The sequence below is a fragment of the Ammospiza nelsoni genome, chromosome 8, assembly GCF_027579445.1.
Source record: "Ammospiza nelsoni isolate bAmmNel1 chromosome 8, bAmmNel1.pri, whole genome shotgun sequence".
Classification (NCBI taxonomy): Eukaryota; Metazoa; Chordata; class Aves; order Passeriformes; family Passerellidae; genus Ammospiza; species Ammospiza nelsoni.
The window spans coordinates 23,215,767-23,231,901 of NC_080640.1; the positions used below are offsets into that span (position 1 = coordinate 23,215,767).

The 16,135-nt window shown below is 39.0% G+C and overlaps 1 long non-coding RNA gene across 1 annotated transcript in view; it reads left to right on the top strand.

Moving 5' to 3' along the window:
- Positions 1–14,254, top strand: part of LOC132076445 (uncharacterized) — a 95,620-nt gene extending 81,366 nt beyond the window's left edge. The window contains exons 2-3 of the long non-coding RNA XR_009418919.1: positions 12,140–12,184; positions 14,133–14,254. This is a non-coding gene — a long non-coding RNA (uncharacterized LOC132076445). The remainder of the gene's footprint in view (positions 1–12,139; positions 12,185–14,132) is intronic.
- The last annotated feature ends 1,881 nt before the right edge of the window (positions 14,255–16,135 follow it).

A 16,135-nucleotide genomic window follows, 5' to 3' on the forward strand; every position in this document is an offset into this window, starting at 1 on the left:
ATGGTAACAGCAATGCATTTTCACTCAACAGTGCCTCCAGGTCTGGAGTGGTTTCAGCTGAGGTTTTAGGGAGAAATTTGCTTGTTGTGTGGTCCTGTGTAAAATTATATCTGCTCTAAATATCCAGGCACCTCATAAATCCAAAAAGCAAGATTGTTTTTTTTTTCTCTTCCATTCCTTTGTCTGTATGAATTGATTCATAATTTTAATTAACCTGCCTTTTTTCACCCAAAATACTCTTTTGAAAAACAAAAAGTATAAAAATTTACAAGATCCTTTTTTGCTAGGTACATCCTTTGGTTTCTAAAATTTTCTTGTTATATATGTTTCCTTTCCTCTAGAAATGTTGTTAGCTCATTGAGAATTTCTAAATGTAAAATAACCAAAAGAAACAGTTTCTAAACTATTGGGGGAGGGGTATGCTTGGTATAGCGAAGTATTTTTCTTTCAAAATCAGTCTCGCTTTCTTTTTAAGCGTCTCAGGAGAAGATCTGTATAGAGAGCTCTGTGTATTTCAGACTCCAAATGTATGGCAAACAGTTGTCAACTCAGTTCTGCTCATCTGCTATCAGAAAATCTGTTGCAGGCTTACTGTTTCTTGTGAATAGTTCAACAAAAACTATTGTACTGGCAGATCCTAGCCTGAATGTTTAAATGCTGGAATGTTTATTGTAGTAATTAACATATAGTAATTAGATCAGTTCAACAGTGCTGGCTATCTATAAATTTAGTCCACGGATACTCAAATCCAGCACAACACTTCGATGTAATCCCACTGAAGTCAATGTAATTGAAGTTACATCCATCCTTAAGAGCTTTTTTGGATTAGGGCCTAAATGTTTTTTATTATGAAAGAAAATGCTGTCCAGCTCCTGGTTCTTAGATGTTCTTGTTCATAAAAATCAAAGTTGTAAACTAAGTAAGTAGATAAAAATGAGGAGGTCACCACTCCCAGCTCTTTGTGGAGCTGGGACTTGCCTAAGCCCATATGTCTTGGGTCAAGCAGCACATGATGATGGAGCTGAGAGTCTGGGGAGAAGATGACTCCATGAGACAGGTGCTGGTGGGAGAACAGGCTGCTTTCCTTGACAGAAAGAGAAGTACAGATCAACTGTATGCACACAAGTTTTAGGTAAATACATGTAATTTTTGAATGACTTCTATTTTACCTTCCTTTTTTGGCTGATACCATGTTGCAGTTAAGAGTCAGCAAAACTTTAAGTGCTTACATTTCCTGCAGGAAAATAGTTCCAACTTGGATATGAGCAGCTATTCTAGAAAATGAAATGGAAATGAAAAATAGAGAATTAAACACTCCCTTCCTCTCTTGAAAGCAATACTGTGGGTGCGATGCTATCACAGCTAGGTGTGAGTGTCCTGCTTTGGAAAGGGACTCCTGAATAAGGAAAGCACTGCTAAGAGTGGTAGGTGAGAATAGAATGCTGTGTGGATTACAGGGATTAGACAGTGGACAAATGAGTTGTCTTTTTTGTTTTTACAGGCTTATTCTTGATATTTTTCTCTTTCTCCTCCTAAACATCTCCTTTTTTTATGTGTATGACATACAAATTTAATATGAATTACAAAAATAAAGTGCTTTGGAATTCCAGAAATTTACTTTTAGACCTTTATATTCTATATGGTATGTACAAGGGCCTCTAACTAGACTGTTGTCACTGTAGACCATAGGACCTTGCAGAAATATTAAGGCATAAGGAAAGACAAATACAATAAATGTAGTTGATGGTCTCCAAGATGTATTTCACCTCAAGCATTTTGCATTTAGTTCATTAAAAGTAGGTGCTTTGCCTGCAGGACAAATGTATTTAGCATTCATATCCTGCTCCCTCTATATTATTCAAAATATTTTTATCTCTTTGGTTAAAACCAGAAGCATTTTCCACTTAGATAGGATTCTGCTACACAATTCCATTAGTCTGCCAGGTATTTTCCTGTCTTTTCTTTCATCTTTGTGTTCTGCACAAGCAGCTTTATCACCAAGCTCTTCTGTACAGCTACTACTGCTACATTTCGCAGTATCCAAGGTGCTTCAAGGACAGGGATTTTGTCATCTCTGATATTGTTTTTCTGTGTAGCATCCCTGAAAATTCCCAGGTGTAGAAGTAGGAGCATTACAATTTTCTGATAAAATTTAAGATGAAACATAATGCAAAGCTCTTGATATTGAGGAAGGGCTAACATGACTAAATCCAGATTTAAGAGCATTCTGCAGCAGCACTAGAATCACAGCTGATGACTGTACTCAGCTTGGATGGGAGGCACAGTGCTGTCAGTGTGCCACTCCTGTATTCATGACTCAAATGGCAAAGCCTACCTATCCTAAGGAGCTGGCGCTGCTGGATCCATGGCAGCTGTTGTAATGCATAATTAACGCAGCCCTGGGATGCAGTTTCAAACACTCCATGTCAGTGCGTGCAGGAAGCCTGCAAAATGGGCACTACTTTCAATAGGCAAATATTTATTTTTCACTAGCTTTATAATGGCATACATACTTCTGCAAAATTGGGTGGAAAGAGGTAGGGTTCTCAAGCAGCTTGTGATTGAGAGATTCCAGTGGAAATCTCATTTTCATTCTCTACAAACAGCAAGGAAAAGATGAATTCATGTTTGCTTACTCAGTTTTGGGCAATGTACAGCATAAACACTAAAATGAGTAAAGAAACTTCTAGTTGGTTATTTTAGATCTAAGTAGGTCAAAGAAAGAGAGTGGATGAAGCAGAAATTGTATAAATGTTTGGGTAGTGTGATCAGAGTTGGTTTTGGAGCAAGCTGGTATGGGAAGGGTTTTGAAGGAAACGCTCAGTAAGGTACGTAATTTTTATATTGACAAATCCTTTTTTGGAGGGTTGACAAAAGCAAAAATGGCTGTTTAGCAGCATTTCCTTCTCTACATGCTGGAAGCCTTTGCCTTATGATGGGAGCAGAGTCCTGTCCCTTAGCTGTGGATGGCACTGGAGCGTGAGCTTGCACGTGGTGTTCTCACCTGTGCACCTTTGATTAGCTGGAAACCAGCTGCTGTGATAAGGAATTCTGCCGGGGAGATTTTGAAAAGAAGCTATATAAAACTGATCCAAGTATGTGTTGTGCTTGTTGTGCTGTGTATTTGAGTACCTTGAGCAGTACTGTGTAGCAGTAGCAGAGAATCTCTGGGTGGGGTACTAATTACACTGTCTATGCTTCTTTCTGGTTTCATGTGCCTAGGAAAATAACCTCTGCTGTTTGAAAGATCCAAATGTAAAAGTCTTATTTCTCTGACCTTAAATTTAATTCTTTCACTGCATGTTGGTAACATCTCTTGTTGAATATGAATGATGTAAATTATTTGAATTATATTCCCAATGCCCAAAGTGGAAAACCTGCCTCATGTGTGAAATTTAACAGATGAGAAGTAGAAATTGATATTGAAATTTTGATCTTACTCCACCAGTTTTAGCACTTTGATTCAATTAGTCAAGTTCTATGAATTTCAAGCAGCTGAAAAGTTATAGTATCTTCTTACAGATAAAGGCATCTAAATGTACTTTTAAGTAGAATGTAATTTCTGGACATCTTTCTTGAAATTATTTGAATTTAATTCAAATACGGAAACAAAACCTGAAAAAATTTTGATTGTGTACAAAATAAGTTTGTTTTGGTCTTTTTTAAAATTTTTTTGAATAAATTTGAGATCTTCGAGAGATGTAAAGATCATAAGGCTTTATTTCATTCTTTAGAACTTAGAAGAGCATGACTCAGGACAGCAGCCCAACCTTAAGGTAAATGCCTTTCTCTCCACAAGAGATCCTCCACTTAACAGTGCTTATAAGGGGCAATTTTTTCCTCAATATGTTATGTGCTATCTGACCTTTAAAAAACCGAGACATTGTATGTGAAAACTTGTGATAGGCATAGAAAGAAATCAGCTAAAAAATGTAGTGTGCATTTTATGGTGAACTGAGGTTCTTCCAGAGGATAATGATTCCTTTCTGCACCGGTGTAATTAGATGGTTGGTTTCTCCAAAGACACTCAGCCAGTTTTGAAAGACTCTCTTTTGCACAGGTATTTGTAACAAGGGGAATTAGTAACCAGGTGTGTCAGAGAACTGTTTATCTCTGAAAGATCTGCAACAGTGAACTATAAAAGCTGACTTTTCTAGTAGGCAACATTTTAAATAAGCCAAGTTATAAAAAACCTGGTGAAATGTTGGGAGGACTACAAAGGCACTGGTAAACACAGTCCCCCTCTGTAAGGGAATGATGGCTAATGGACTTGCATTGAGATGTGTTTTCTGGATCTGGCTAATATTTGTTGCCTCTGGATTGTGAAACAAAGAAATCACGCATCAAATGGAATAGCTGCAATTTTGCCACACAAAAAAGCAAATTGCATAATAGATGTCTGCTGTAACTAATTTATGTATACATATTTAATTTATTTCTTAGTAGATTGGGACACATTTAAACAAGAGCTAATTGGAAAAAATCTGAAGGGAGATGGACTGCATTTCAAGTACAACCCTTGCTTCAAACAAACCAAAAAGAAGGAAGACCTCTATTAAAGGAATTTTTTCAGAGTTGTAGAAGACATTTTTGTATTAGTTCTTTACTCTTTTCCATAACTCTTACAGACAAGTGTATGGTTCCCTTGCTTACAGAGACTGCACACTGTTGAGCAATATCTGCCCTATTTATATGAATAGACTTGTTTTAATTGACTATATTTGAGCTGGATAAAATAACTTGGAGGGAAAAGAGGAAATTTGTTTTTCTGCAGAGAATAATCCCTGATTAATAGATGGGGTTTTATTAATAGTTATGAAGGAATGAAAAGATGCAGTTTTTTAGCCATAGACAAACATGACCTAGCCTGCGAGTCACTTAAAATAGGTAGGGCACTCCCCACCACAGAGGAAAATTAAGAGCCTCATGCCATGTTGTGGTCCTGGATGGTGCTTAAATGGGTCAGAACAAAGAATCTGTTTGGAAAGAAGTTACATTAGGATTTGGTCCAGTTAGTTCATTTGTGCCTCCTTTCGTTGTCAACCACAGAAGGCGATGCCATAATGGGTGGCCCTGTCAGGGACCATTTAGGTATAACATTCTCTTTGCAGAAATGCAAGGAAATTTTTCATCTACCTGCAACAATGAGCTGAAATGCTTGAAGAGAGAAAACCAGACTAGTTTATTTATTTTATTTTATTTTTTTTTGTCTGAAAGGCTTGGAACAATTCTGCAGTGCAGTTCTGACCTTTTCATACACACAACTAAGTGCTAAGGGAAGCTGGGCTTCCTGTCAGCCCTTAAAGGCTGCTATTTCTCTCCTTTTCCTTGTGGTCAATACTGGACTTTGCTGTAAAGCCTTGCTTGGTTGTTAGTTCAGTTAGACCACAAAGATCCTTACCTGACACTGCCAACGTGTCTCCTCGCAGAAATAGATTATCTCAAATGACAGAATCCAAGCAACAGTTCAACTTTAATGTCTGATGCCTTATAGAAAACTAGCAGCATGCAATACATGACTTAGCAGCACTGCACCATCAATACGTGCTTAATTCTACGTTTGTTTCACTTTTCCTTAGAAAAAATTTTAAATGTAGATATAAAATAGAACCTATTTTGTGTAAAGGAAATATATTTCTGGCTTGATTTAGGATGAGATGACAAGAAAGGACAGAAGAAAAGTATGGGAGGAGGACATGTAAAATAAATGAAAACAATCAATTCAGTGTAACAATCTGATTTGTGAAATTTATAAAATTAGGTAAATTTCAAAGCCAAAAGGGAAAGTTATGTATTGAGACTGACTTGTGTGAGCTCAGATAATGAGTAAACTCATGTGAGAAACATTTTTTTAAACTACTGAAATTCTTCACATGTGAAATTTCAAATGAGAAATTAGTTTAAAATTTTAAGGAGAAGAGACTGTTCTGTAAAGGGACTGTGTTCTGTAAAATGATTTATGGGTTTAGTGGTCATTACTTGGAGTGAAAATAAGGACTTAGTTTGAAAACTGTGATTTAAAACTGTTTTGTAATAAAGCAACATGGATATGTACGCAGAGATGAACCGCTGAAAGTACTGATGGGTTCTGTGACCTGTAATATGCAGCTCTCTCTCTGCATCTGTGATACTGTAATCAAGGAGAATTATATGCCAAGGCAGGCCTTGTTAAGACTAATTCTGGTAATAAAATGGGCTAAAATAGATAGGTTTCCATATTCTAAGCTTATCTATGAAAAAATCTTATGAAAGATAAACAACAAAAGTAAAAATTTATAGGAGGCTGAAATATTGGATGTCAAAAAGACTTCATATGAAGAATAGCTAGAGAACTCCAGCATAATTTGAAGAAAAAATTAAATTTTTGGGCCATAAGACTGATTATTTTCCCTCTGTTTTTGACATGCTGTTTTGTGAAAAGCATAGCATCTTGTTATTTCTGGGAAAGGTGTTTCAGGGAATATCAGCTTTGAGAGTTGGACTTACTAAAGGTTCTACAAAGATATATAGTGAAAAAAAATTCTTTCCTGTAGAGCACATTCAGCCCATAGATTGACAGAAAAGGATAAGAGATTGCATTAAGATAGGAGACAGTGTAAAAACTGCTGTAGTGCATTCTATGCAAAACTGCAATACTTAGATGGCCCCCCATGCCATCCCAAGTATTCGTGATGAGTAAACTGATTCCCTGGAATGCAGGGAATGTGATTCTGATGTTTAGAATATCTCTGTGTGTCTGTACATTTTTATACATGTGTATCTGTACATTTTTGTCATAGATACATAAAAATCAGAAGTTGAAATGGAAGGGATTATAGTCTCTTAGGCAGCCTGGCAAGCCCAGATCACTACCCCTGGATTCACAAAAGAAAATCCACATGGCTGAAGTGTGACAGGCAAGTGGCTGGGAATATTCAGAGGAATAGAAATTTTAGGGCCCTTATGTTGAAGAGGTGTAACTTTTCAGTAGGGAGAAGGATCGGAGAAACTGCTTCGTTTGAAGCACAGACTCTTTTTGTCTGGTCAGGACTGGCTGGTGATTTGAGCATGTTTACTCTTCCTAGAGCTTTCCTTTTGCACTCCTATAGTCATTACTCACTGAAAATATCCTGCAGGTTTGGGGATTCACTGGAGGCCAGGTCAAGAATATGGGCAGCAGATACTCCACTGAGAAGTCAGGAAAAAGCAGCTGAAAAGACCTGAGCAGGGAATGTGAAAAGATGCTGCAATGGAAAGTGATGTAACAGAAAAGTACTCTCTAGTGAGCTTCATTTTAAAGTACAGACACAAGCTTGTGCTGTCCTACACAAATTCCTCCTTACTGAATGGCTTGACTGCTTTTCAGAGATCGGGCTGTCCTTGTGAAGAAAATGTTTCAAGAGAAAGGGCTTGGATCAGAGCATGTCTGTTACATCAAAGGGTGTGAAAAAGAAGTGGTACTCAACGTTTTCTCTGCTTCAGTCTGTACTGGTGAGGCTAATGTTCAGGACACAGGTCTTTCAAACCAGTCAGAAAGTCTGGAGGAAGGTACTTCCCCTAGAATGGAAGAGGAGCATGCTATGGAACTTGTGAATTAACTGGATGTTCATAAATCCATGGCACTTGATGAGATACAGCCCCAGTGGGTGAGGAGCTGGCTGCTGTCATTGTGAAACAGTTCTTGACTGAGGTCATGTGTGCTTGGACTACATAACACTTAAAGGTTTCTCTCCAGCCTCAGCCAATCTATGATTTGATTATATTGAGCCTTTACTGAAGGTGAATGAAACTGTTTGTACCACACCAGTACCAGAAGTCTCACTGTTGGAGGAATGTATGAAGTAAGGTGTTACTGGAATGATAAGGCTCTTGCTGACAAGGACATAAAGCATTTTGTTTGAAAACTTGTCTACAGGGCACCTTCTTAGATGACATAGATATGAGATGCTCTGTAGCTTATACTGCACTTCATAAAATAGTGATTAAATTTCCGATGGGAATAGGATGTAACTGGGGAGCGTAGGGAAGGCTACAATATCAGAAATGTAGTTGTCCTCTCAGGAGTGCCTCAGGGAACAGGGTATTTAAAGTAAAAATCTGTTTCCTGCTTGCTGTGTGTGTTGTAGCTCCTCCTGAAAGCTGCTAGACTTTGCTGCTCCTTGGGGGGCAGCTGCTGAAATTGCAGTGGAATGCCCACACATGAGAGATGCTGTCATGACAGAGAACGATTCAAGTTCCTACTTTCTTTTCTTTTTTTTTTTTTTTTTTTTTTTTTTGCGGTGAGTGACTCAGTTACATAGGGATACCTCATATTATCTGCCAGATATTCTGCTCATGCTGATCTGTGTTCACTATATCTAAATAGATGTTTTCTTTGCAATTTCACTTGTTCTGGTACAGATATTCAAGGAATCTGTATAGCCTTATTGTGCTCAATGTTTCTTTCTGACCTCCTGCTTGTCTAGCTCAGTTCAATTATAAGGTATTGAAGGCATTTGCTTTCTTCTTTATTTATGAGGGCTCCCACAAACCAGTGGTGGTGGCTACATCCTGATGTAAGAATAAAGAAAGAGCATGAAGAGTTAAATAATACCTGTTAGCATATGATGCTTCCATAATATGTGATTGGGTGAAGTGCTGGGGAATAGCAGCCCATCAGTCTACTGTGTTGCAGACAACTACTCTGTTATTCAAACTGCCCTTGCATAAGCTGATTGCTGTGTGCTTCTTCACCCTGGCCTATATCTCACCTCATGCACTAAGTAGTTTCTGCTATCTCAGACAAAAAGTGTACTGGGAGTGGAGGAAGGCTTTTTCAGGGACATAAAAATCAGTGAGACTGAATTTTTTTTCACTAGGATTTTGTAGAAGGTTGTGTTCTTTTTTTATACCTGTAAGGGTGATCACTATAAATGTGTGCATTGCTGAGTGTGTTTGGTCAGAAAAATCTGCTGTTGTTATTCAGTTTGCTTTTCCCCTCTTTTTCAAGTGTTTAATTTTGGAAAAATGACAGAATTTTTTTGATATTACAGCAACAACAACTTGATATTAGAAGATTTTTCTAACAAGACAGTGCTCTGCACATTATATTTTTGAATAGTTGTCAGATAGAAATTCTTTTGCAATCTTGTCTCTAGAGACAGGAGGAGTTCTCGTAGCAGACATCACATTCATGTTCAAACCTTGTTTACAGTTCCTAATGAGAATGAATGTTTGTATTTTTCTGTTTAGTCACTTTGCTTATCCTTAATTTGTTTATGAAGAAGGACAGAATGTTCTGCAGCATGTGTGAAATATTAACAATTATTTCCCAATTACATCACTGCTAAATAGAACTCTGGTTTTATTGCTGAGATATTTGTGAATCTTTGAAGAAAGGAAAAGTAGGCTTATTTTTTCTCAGAGATTTTATTTTTAATGAAATGCCTGTACATGCAGACAGGTTTAATATTCTTAACTATAGTTTTAAACAATTGCTTTATCCTTTGAAAATATCAGCTGTATTTTCTCATGTTTGAATTAGCCAGAAGTGAACAGGATGAGTACAAAGAGACACTGAGAAGTTTGATTTGGCTGAAAACTTGAGAGCAGCCCACCAGCTAAATTTTGTATTTGACATAAAGGGGTCAATTGTTACCATGCAGTCTCATGCTGGCTACAGTGGTGCTGCCTGAGGAGCACAGGAAATCAATGGTGACTGACAGATGCTACTTGTGGGTACCAATTGCTGCTTTTCTCATTCATTCCTCTAAGATGCAAGAAACTTGTGGCAGTTTTTCTGCTAGTATAAAATTGCTTCTGTGTGCCACTTCTGAAGCTTCATTTAGCTTACAAAGGATCAAAAAAAACCCCTTGCTTTTCCCTCAAAAATCTTCACGTGCCCCACATGTCTACAGAGGGTGGCATGTGACAATTTAGTGGCGGTTTCTTTGCCCATTGTTCGTTTTAGTGATACAAATATTTTGTGTACAGAAAAGAAACTTGAATTGATTGAAGGTTTGATGTAGCCAAACTCAAGACTGTAAATAAAACTGTAAACCTGCTTGGGGAAAGCACTGACCCTAGCAGGCTAATTTGCTGGGTAAAATGTCTGTGACAGTGCAGCTAAGCTGGACTTAAGCAAGTAGGTAACCAAAATGATGCGAATAGACACACAAAAAACTCTTTCAGAGCTGTAATTTTTCCAGGAGCAAACTTTGAGAAAATTAGGTTCTCCTAATTAAGGACTCTTAATGTCATTGTATGCAGTGACAAGTTTTTTCATTACTTCAATATAAAAGAAAATATTGTGGCTTACAGAATCAAGAGATCGGTTTGGTGTTTTGTTGTTTGTGGTGGGTTGTTTTGTTTGTTTTTTTTTTTGTCCTGAAGCACTGAAGCATCCATGTTGGTTGGAAAATAAACCCTCCTAAGCCTTAGACTATTGGTGTTCTATAACTAGAAATACAGATATATAGATTAATTTGCTGTTGTGTGGAACATTGGGTAATGAATACATCAAGAATTTGACTATTAACATTGGATGTGCTTTGAGTTTTTTATTGGGATTTGAGGTGTCTTGCCAGTTACTGGTTTCAACACAGTGGAGGACTAATCACAAAGAGATTTTGTAGTAAGTTTCTCCTCTTTATTTTCTGTTTATAGAGATTTTACTATTGCTGAGACCATGAGCTGGAAATGACAGGGTTAGAGTAAGATTTGCGCGTTGGTCAGTCAGTCCATGAGAGAGACAGCTGGAGGAGGGCAGGAACATGGTCCTAGAATTTGAGAAATAAAGTATATCCATGTGAAACTGAATAATGTTAGCTCAGTAGTGCAACATAATGGCACACATTACAGGCTACAAGTTTGTTCATCCATGTTCCAGAAAGATGAACTCAAACTGTAACAGGTACACAGAATTACTCTGAGCTTAATGAAAAGCCTTTGTGAGAAGAGGCTGAAAAGAAATTGCTCATTTAACTTTGGACAATAAAGCTGACTGGACATCAAACAAAGTGGAGGTAGTTTAAACAGGGAAAAGAGATGAGCTACCTAATGTAAAGGACAGGCAGAGGAACAAATGGATATAAAGTAGTCAGTCATGAATAAATTTTAGGTTGGAAATAGAAGAAGGATCCTTGTCATGGAAGGAGTCAGGCTTTGAAGTAACCTTTTAATTAAAGAAGCAAGGGCAAGAAATTACCAAGGAGTTTACATTATATGGTGCTGCTGATAGGGAACTGGAATTGATAATAAGGAGGTCGATTTCAGGCTCACTTCCTACAGGCTTTGTTTTCTTTCCTGGGAAGGTAAATATAAGCTTGTTTCTCTTTCAAAAGACAAAAGTAAAAACTATGATGTAGGAAAATCTTAGGGGTTTGAGACCTACCACAGAGAGTAGACTGGTCTTAGGGATGAGAGTAACAGTTTATTAAATCATTGCCAGCCTGTGGCCTTTTGCTGCTGTGCTATCCCAAATGGATAACTTAGTTATATCTCACTTTATGACAATGACCAAGAAAGCTGCAAAGAAGAAATATTAGGTCAATTTATATTATGGCACAAATCAAAACTAGCTCATGTTTTTAACATAAATATTGAATCTGTTGTGTTTTCAGATATAAAGACTATGCTACTCAGTCTAGTAATAAGTGCATAAGAGTTCAGGGAAGGGTGGGTTTGTAAATTAATAAACATTTCCTGTGTTCCTCAGGCCTCACTGTCAGCCTGGCCTGGTGTGAGCTCGAGCTTTGACCTGGGGTGACCCAGTGAGGCTGCAGACACTCTGCCACCAGGCTGTTCTGTCAGCACAGAGCGTGACAGGCCATGTGTCACAAAGCACATGAGGGACTCCAAAAACCCCTCCTGACCACCACCACCTAGTTAGTGCTTTTCACATGAGACTGCTGCTCCCACTGCAGGAGAGCTCACCTCTGTTCTTAGGAGGTGGGAGCAAAAGGTGCTCATTACAAGCTGAAACCACAGTCTGCCACCTCCTTGAGATAAAAGTCAAAAAAAAAGAAAAATTGTGCACTGGGCTGTCTCAGCTGGAAAGGGATTTAAGTCCTGCTTCCCAGCTGAGAATGGCTTTGAGTGAGTCCTTGCCAGCTCTGCTACCTTTGCATGTCAGTGTAAATAACAAGTACTGACTAGAAGTGCATGTTTTGTCTATATTTAGGTATACCAGGATCCAGTGCCTAAAATTCATTTGCATCACAACAAGGTAAGAAAATGTGGCAACAATTTTTGTGAGTTCTTTCAAGTTGTAGATATATTACTGGGACCCCAGAAAGTGCACCTACACAACAAAAATCAATGAGTTTGTGCTGAAAGTCTTTTCATAAGGCAAAACCCCATAATTGTATGGTAAATATTTAGCTTTTAATAGCATTAATGACCTTGATAGAAGTAGTTGTAGGGATTAATGAGCACCTGAGGTTAATACCATCAGCTCCACCCAACTGATCATAATTCAGAGCCTGTGCCCTAGATTTTGATCATTAGTGTAAAATAGAAAATCAATTTTACATGGTTTGGGGCACCTTTTGACCAACAACATCAACAATACAGATTGGTAATTTTGAAAATGACCTTCCTGCTAGATTTTTCTCTTTTTCTTCCTTACATTGCCCTCTGTTCAATAACATGTAAGCACTTAAAGGAAAATGCCAAATTTCAGCATGCTGTGTTTTGAAATGCCTGCTTTATTAAGTCCTGAGGCGTGTTGATAATAGAAGCATAACAGCTTTTTACATGAAGCACTTGCAGATTCCAAAGTCTTACAAATGGCAGTTCTTAATGGTTTGAAAGTATTCTCTAAACACTTTAGACTGTTTGAATTAATAACTTTGGAGTTCAACACAGAATTAAATAGGTTGGTTGTGTGCGTGCCCTGCACCAGTAGGTGGTGGTTAAGGATCTGTGTTCACAGACACTTGTGCTAATAGCTGTTTTTAGAAACAAATCTTGAACTTCTGGGAATTTTGAAAATACTAAGGTCTATTTCAGACAGATTCCATTAACTTCAGGTGTTTCACTGCAGACTGCATTTAATAGTATCCAGCCTCAGGCTGAGCAGACAAAAAGGATGCCCCAGTATTGCTCTGGTATGGGATAAACATGCACAGGAAACAAGTATCAACAACCTCCTGAACTGTGTAACCTGAATACTCTTGCACCTGTGTTATAATATGTCATACATAAATTTAAATGTACCCGTTCATTTCTGCCATGGTGTGGATACTAAGCCTTCCCCCCAAAAAAGAAAACAAATATTCTATAACTAAACCCCCTGCTACATGCAGATCAGATTATGAAGTAGGAGAGTTAAAGGAAATTAATAAGAACAGTCCAGTTTTTAAAGTGAGACATGGGAAATAGGGTTCTGTGTCTCAGTACCCCAAGGTATCTGACCTTAGCTGCAGCAATAGATGCAGAAGCTGCAGGAATCTCATAGGATATCAAAATCTAAAACCTACTATCTAGACCTCATTGTGAAATATCCCACAGACAAAGTGTATTTGTTTTTATGTATACATATAGTTGAAATATAAGAAAGGCATTTTCAAAAATCAATATTTTGCAAAAACAGCATTAGTACAAGGTATCAAAAAAGCTGTTTTTGTGTTTGATGCAAAATGCTACTTTATTTTACTGCAGAATGCATTTTTGCTTAATTCCTATATTTTGTTCAAAGTGTAGGAGTGGATTATTAGCCCATTCAATACAGTAGCCAAACATCCTTTATTTGCTGTGTGATCACAATTACATGTGAAAATTTTTATCAGATTAAAAAACAGGACCACCACAAACCCAAAGTGTAAAGAAAGGAGAGGAAATTACCTTACAGAAGATCTGTAAAAAATGTACTAATCTATGTCAACATCAAGGTATATGATCTAAGAAATTAAAAAATGTTTTTCTTACACATTTGAAAATAATTAAGCTTTATGCAGTGTTATATCATGTTAAAACATGTGCTTAACTTAAATTTTTCATTGCCTTGAAAATTCTGAGGTCTCACACCTCTCTGGTAGATTTTACCATAAACGCCCTCTAAATTTCATATTCAGTATGCATGTTAGTTGATAGCACGATTTGTTTCTACTTGGTCTAAACAGAAGCACCTAAAGATTTCGATTGACATCTGTTTTGCTTGGGCTTTTTTGTAGTTGGATTCATCTCAGAAATGCTTGAACAATTACTCAAGTATCCTGACACCACTGTTGTACTGAGAGCAAATTTCTAATCAGTTTTTGATTGTGGAGTATAACACTCTTAACACAACCCCAGGTACGCACTCCCCTACTTAATTCAGCAGAGTCTTATTAATGTTATTTTTTATTGCACTGGTAGTTTTCATAGATGTTTCTCTAAGGGATTTTGTTTACTGTTTAAAATACATCTGAAAATGTTATTCTAATACATGCTTGCTCCTTCCCAGTGAAATGCTGGGAGGCTGGTGAGGCTGTAAAAGCAATGGTGAATGCAGGGAAGGTGCAGAGAAGCCTCTGCCCCGCGCTCTGCAGCCCCATAAACAACTCGCTAACGAGCATCGGGTAATGGCTGTGGATGCTAAATAATCTCTTTCCCTGCCATCGAGCGGACATGTTTAAAATATGGTGGTTTTTAAAAATTAGTCTTTCCAGGGGAAAACAAATAATTTTCTGTTTGATGTACACCACCTTTTTAATAACATTTTATGGTATCACACAGAGGAGAAAACAAAATAAATTCAGCAAATGTAGAAATCGATAGAGAAGCTGGTATTTCCTCCGGTGAATAAAATCAATTACATCTTCAGAAGAGGTGTATCTTTAAAATAAATTAAAGCCCCCAAACAAGCGGGGCGGAGGGAGGAGAGCAGCCCCCCCGCGCTGGCCGCAGCGGCGGCGGTGCCCTCGGGCTGTAGGTGTCACTGTAAACATGGCTCAGGGCCGCGCTCGGCGCTGTCCGCCCGGCTGCCGGAGCCGCCGCTCGCATGTTCAGCATGCTGGGGACATTGTGTGCCGGGCTGTTGGAGGCGCTGGCAGCAGAAGGTGACATCTGGTGACTAATGGGCTCAGATGCGGGGGCCGTTCCCAGCGCTCCGGCGGCGGCAGCTGCGGCAGCGCCGCGCGGGGAGCGGCTGCCTGGGGACGATCGATTCCCTCTGATCGCCCGGGAACCGCGCCGCGGCCCCACCGCACACACGCTCCCAGCCCAGGGCTCCCGACAAATGCACACACCACCCAGCCAAGCGCGGCGCTCACTGCCAGCTCCTCTTGCGCTTATCGACACCCAGCTACTTTTAAGGAAATGGCTCCACCTTATATGAAACAAAGATGGACCCTTTCCAGGCACAGCTCGGGCTCGGCAGGATGCTCGCGTTCGGCGGGCTCTGTCAGAGTCAGACCGCTCTGCCTCCAGCCCAGTCCCAGCTGCCTTCCCCCCTCTGGACTGTGCTCAGCCTGAACCGGGGCTCTCGCTGGTTCCGCTCATGTGTGTTAGGAGACGCACATCTGTCATTTAAACTCCCTGAAACAAAGCCGGAATGCGGGGCCCGTATTTTTCTCATTTGATCTGTCTAAGAAATGTAATTTATTTGTCAAATTCTTAGAAATGGCAGAGAGAAACCACAGGAAGAGCTCAATGTTGCAGATGGTGATAAAAACACATTAGCAGGTGACAATGGAAAGCAAAGACGAATTCAGAGCTGGAAGTTAGTGTTTGCTGCAGAACGGATTTTAAGAGGGTCTTTTTGGTGTGTGCAGGGGAGGGGAAGGGGAAGTGGGCTGAGGTGGTAAAGGACCATTTTTTTAGTTGTTGTGCCCATTCACTACAACTAAAGCAGAGTATTTGGTGTTTGGGAGTCGTGGAAAGAGCTGACATAAGAAAGGAAAAACTAGAACCTGAGAACAGAAATGTTTTGCTGTGCATGCATACATACACACATAGATAATTGCATTATTTTCTATCATCCAAGCCTCTAGTGTGACAGAGGGAGGGTAGTCACATGCATCAGTCCCATAAAATCTGCAAAAGCACTGTTCTTAATTCAGCCATCGGCTGTTCCGAGACCTCACGCAGAGAATTACAACGAAATTCTATTTTCAGACTGACAACCCTAATGCTGCTGTGTCCTTATGTTTACTTCGGTTAACTGTCAGCCCTGATAACGTGCACTGAACCACAG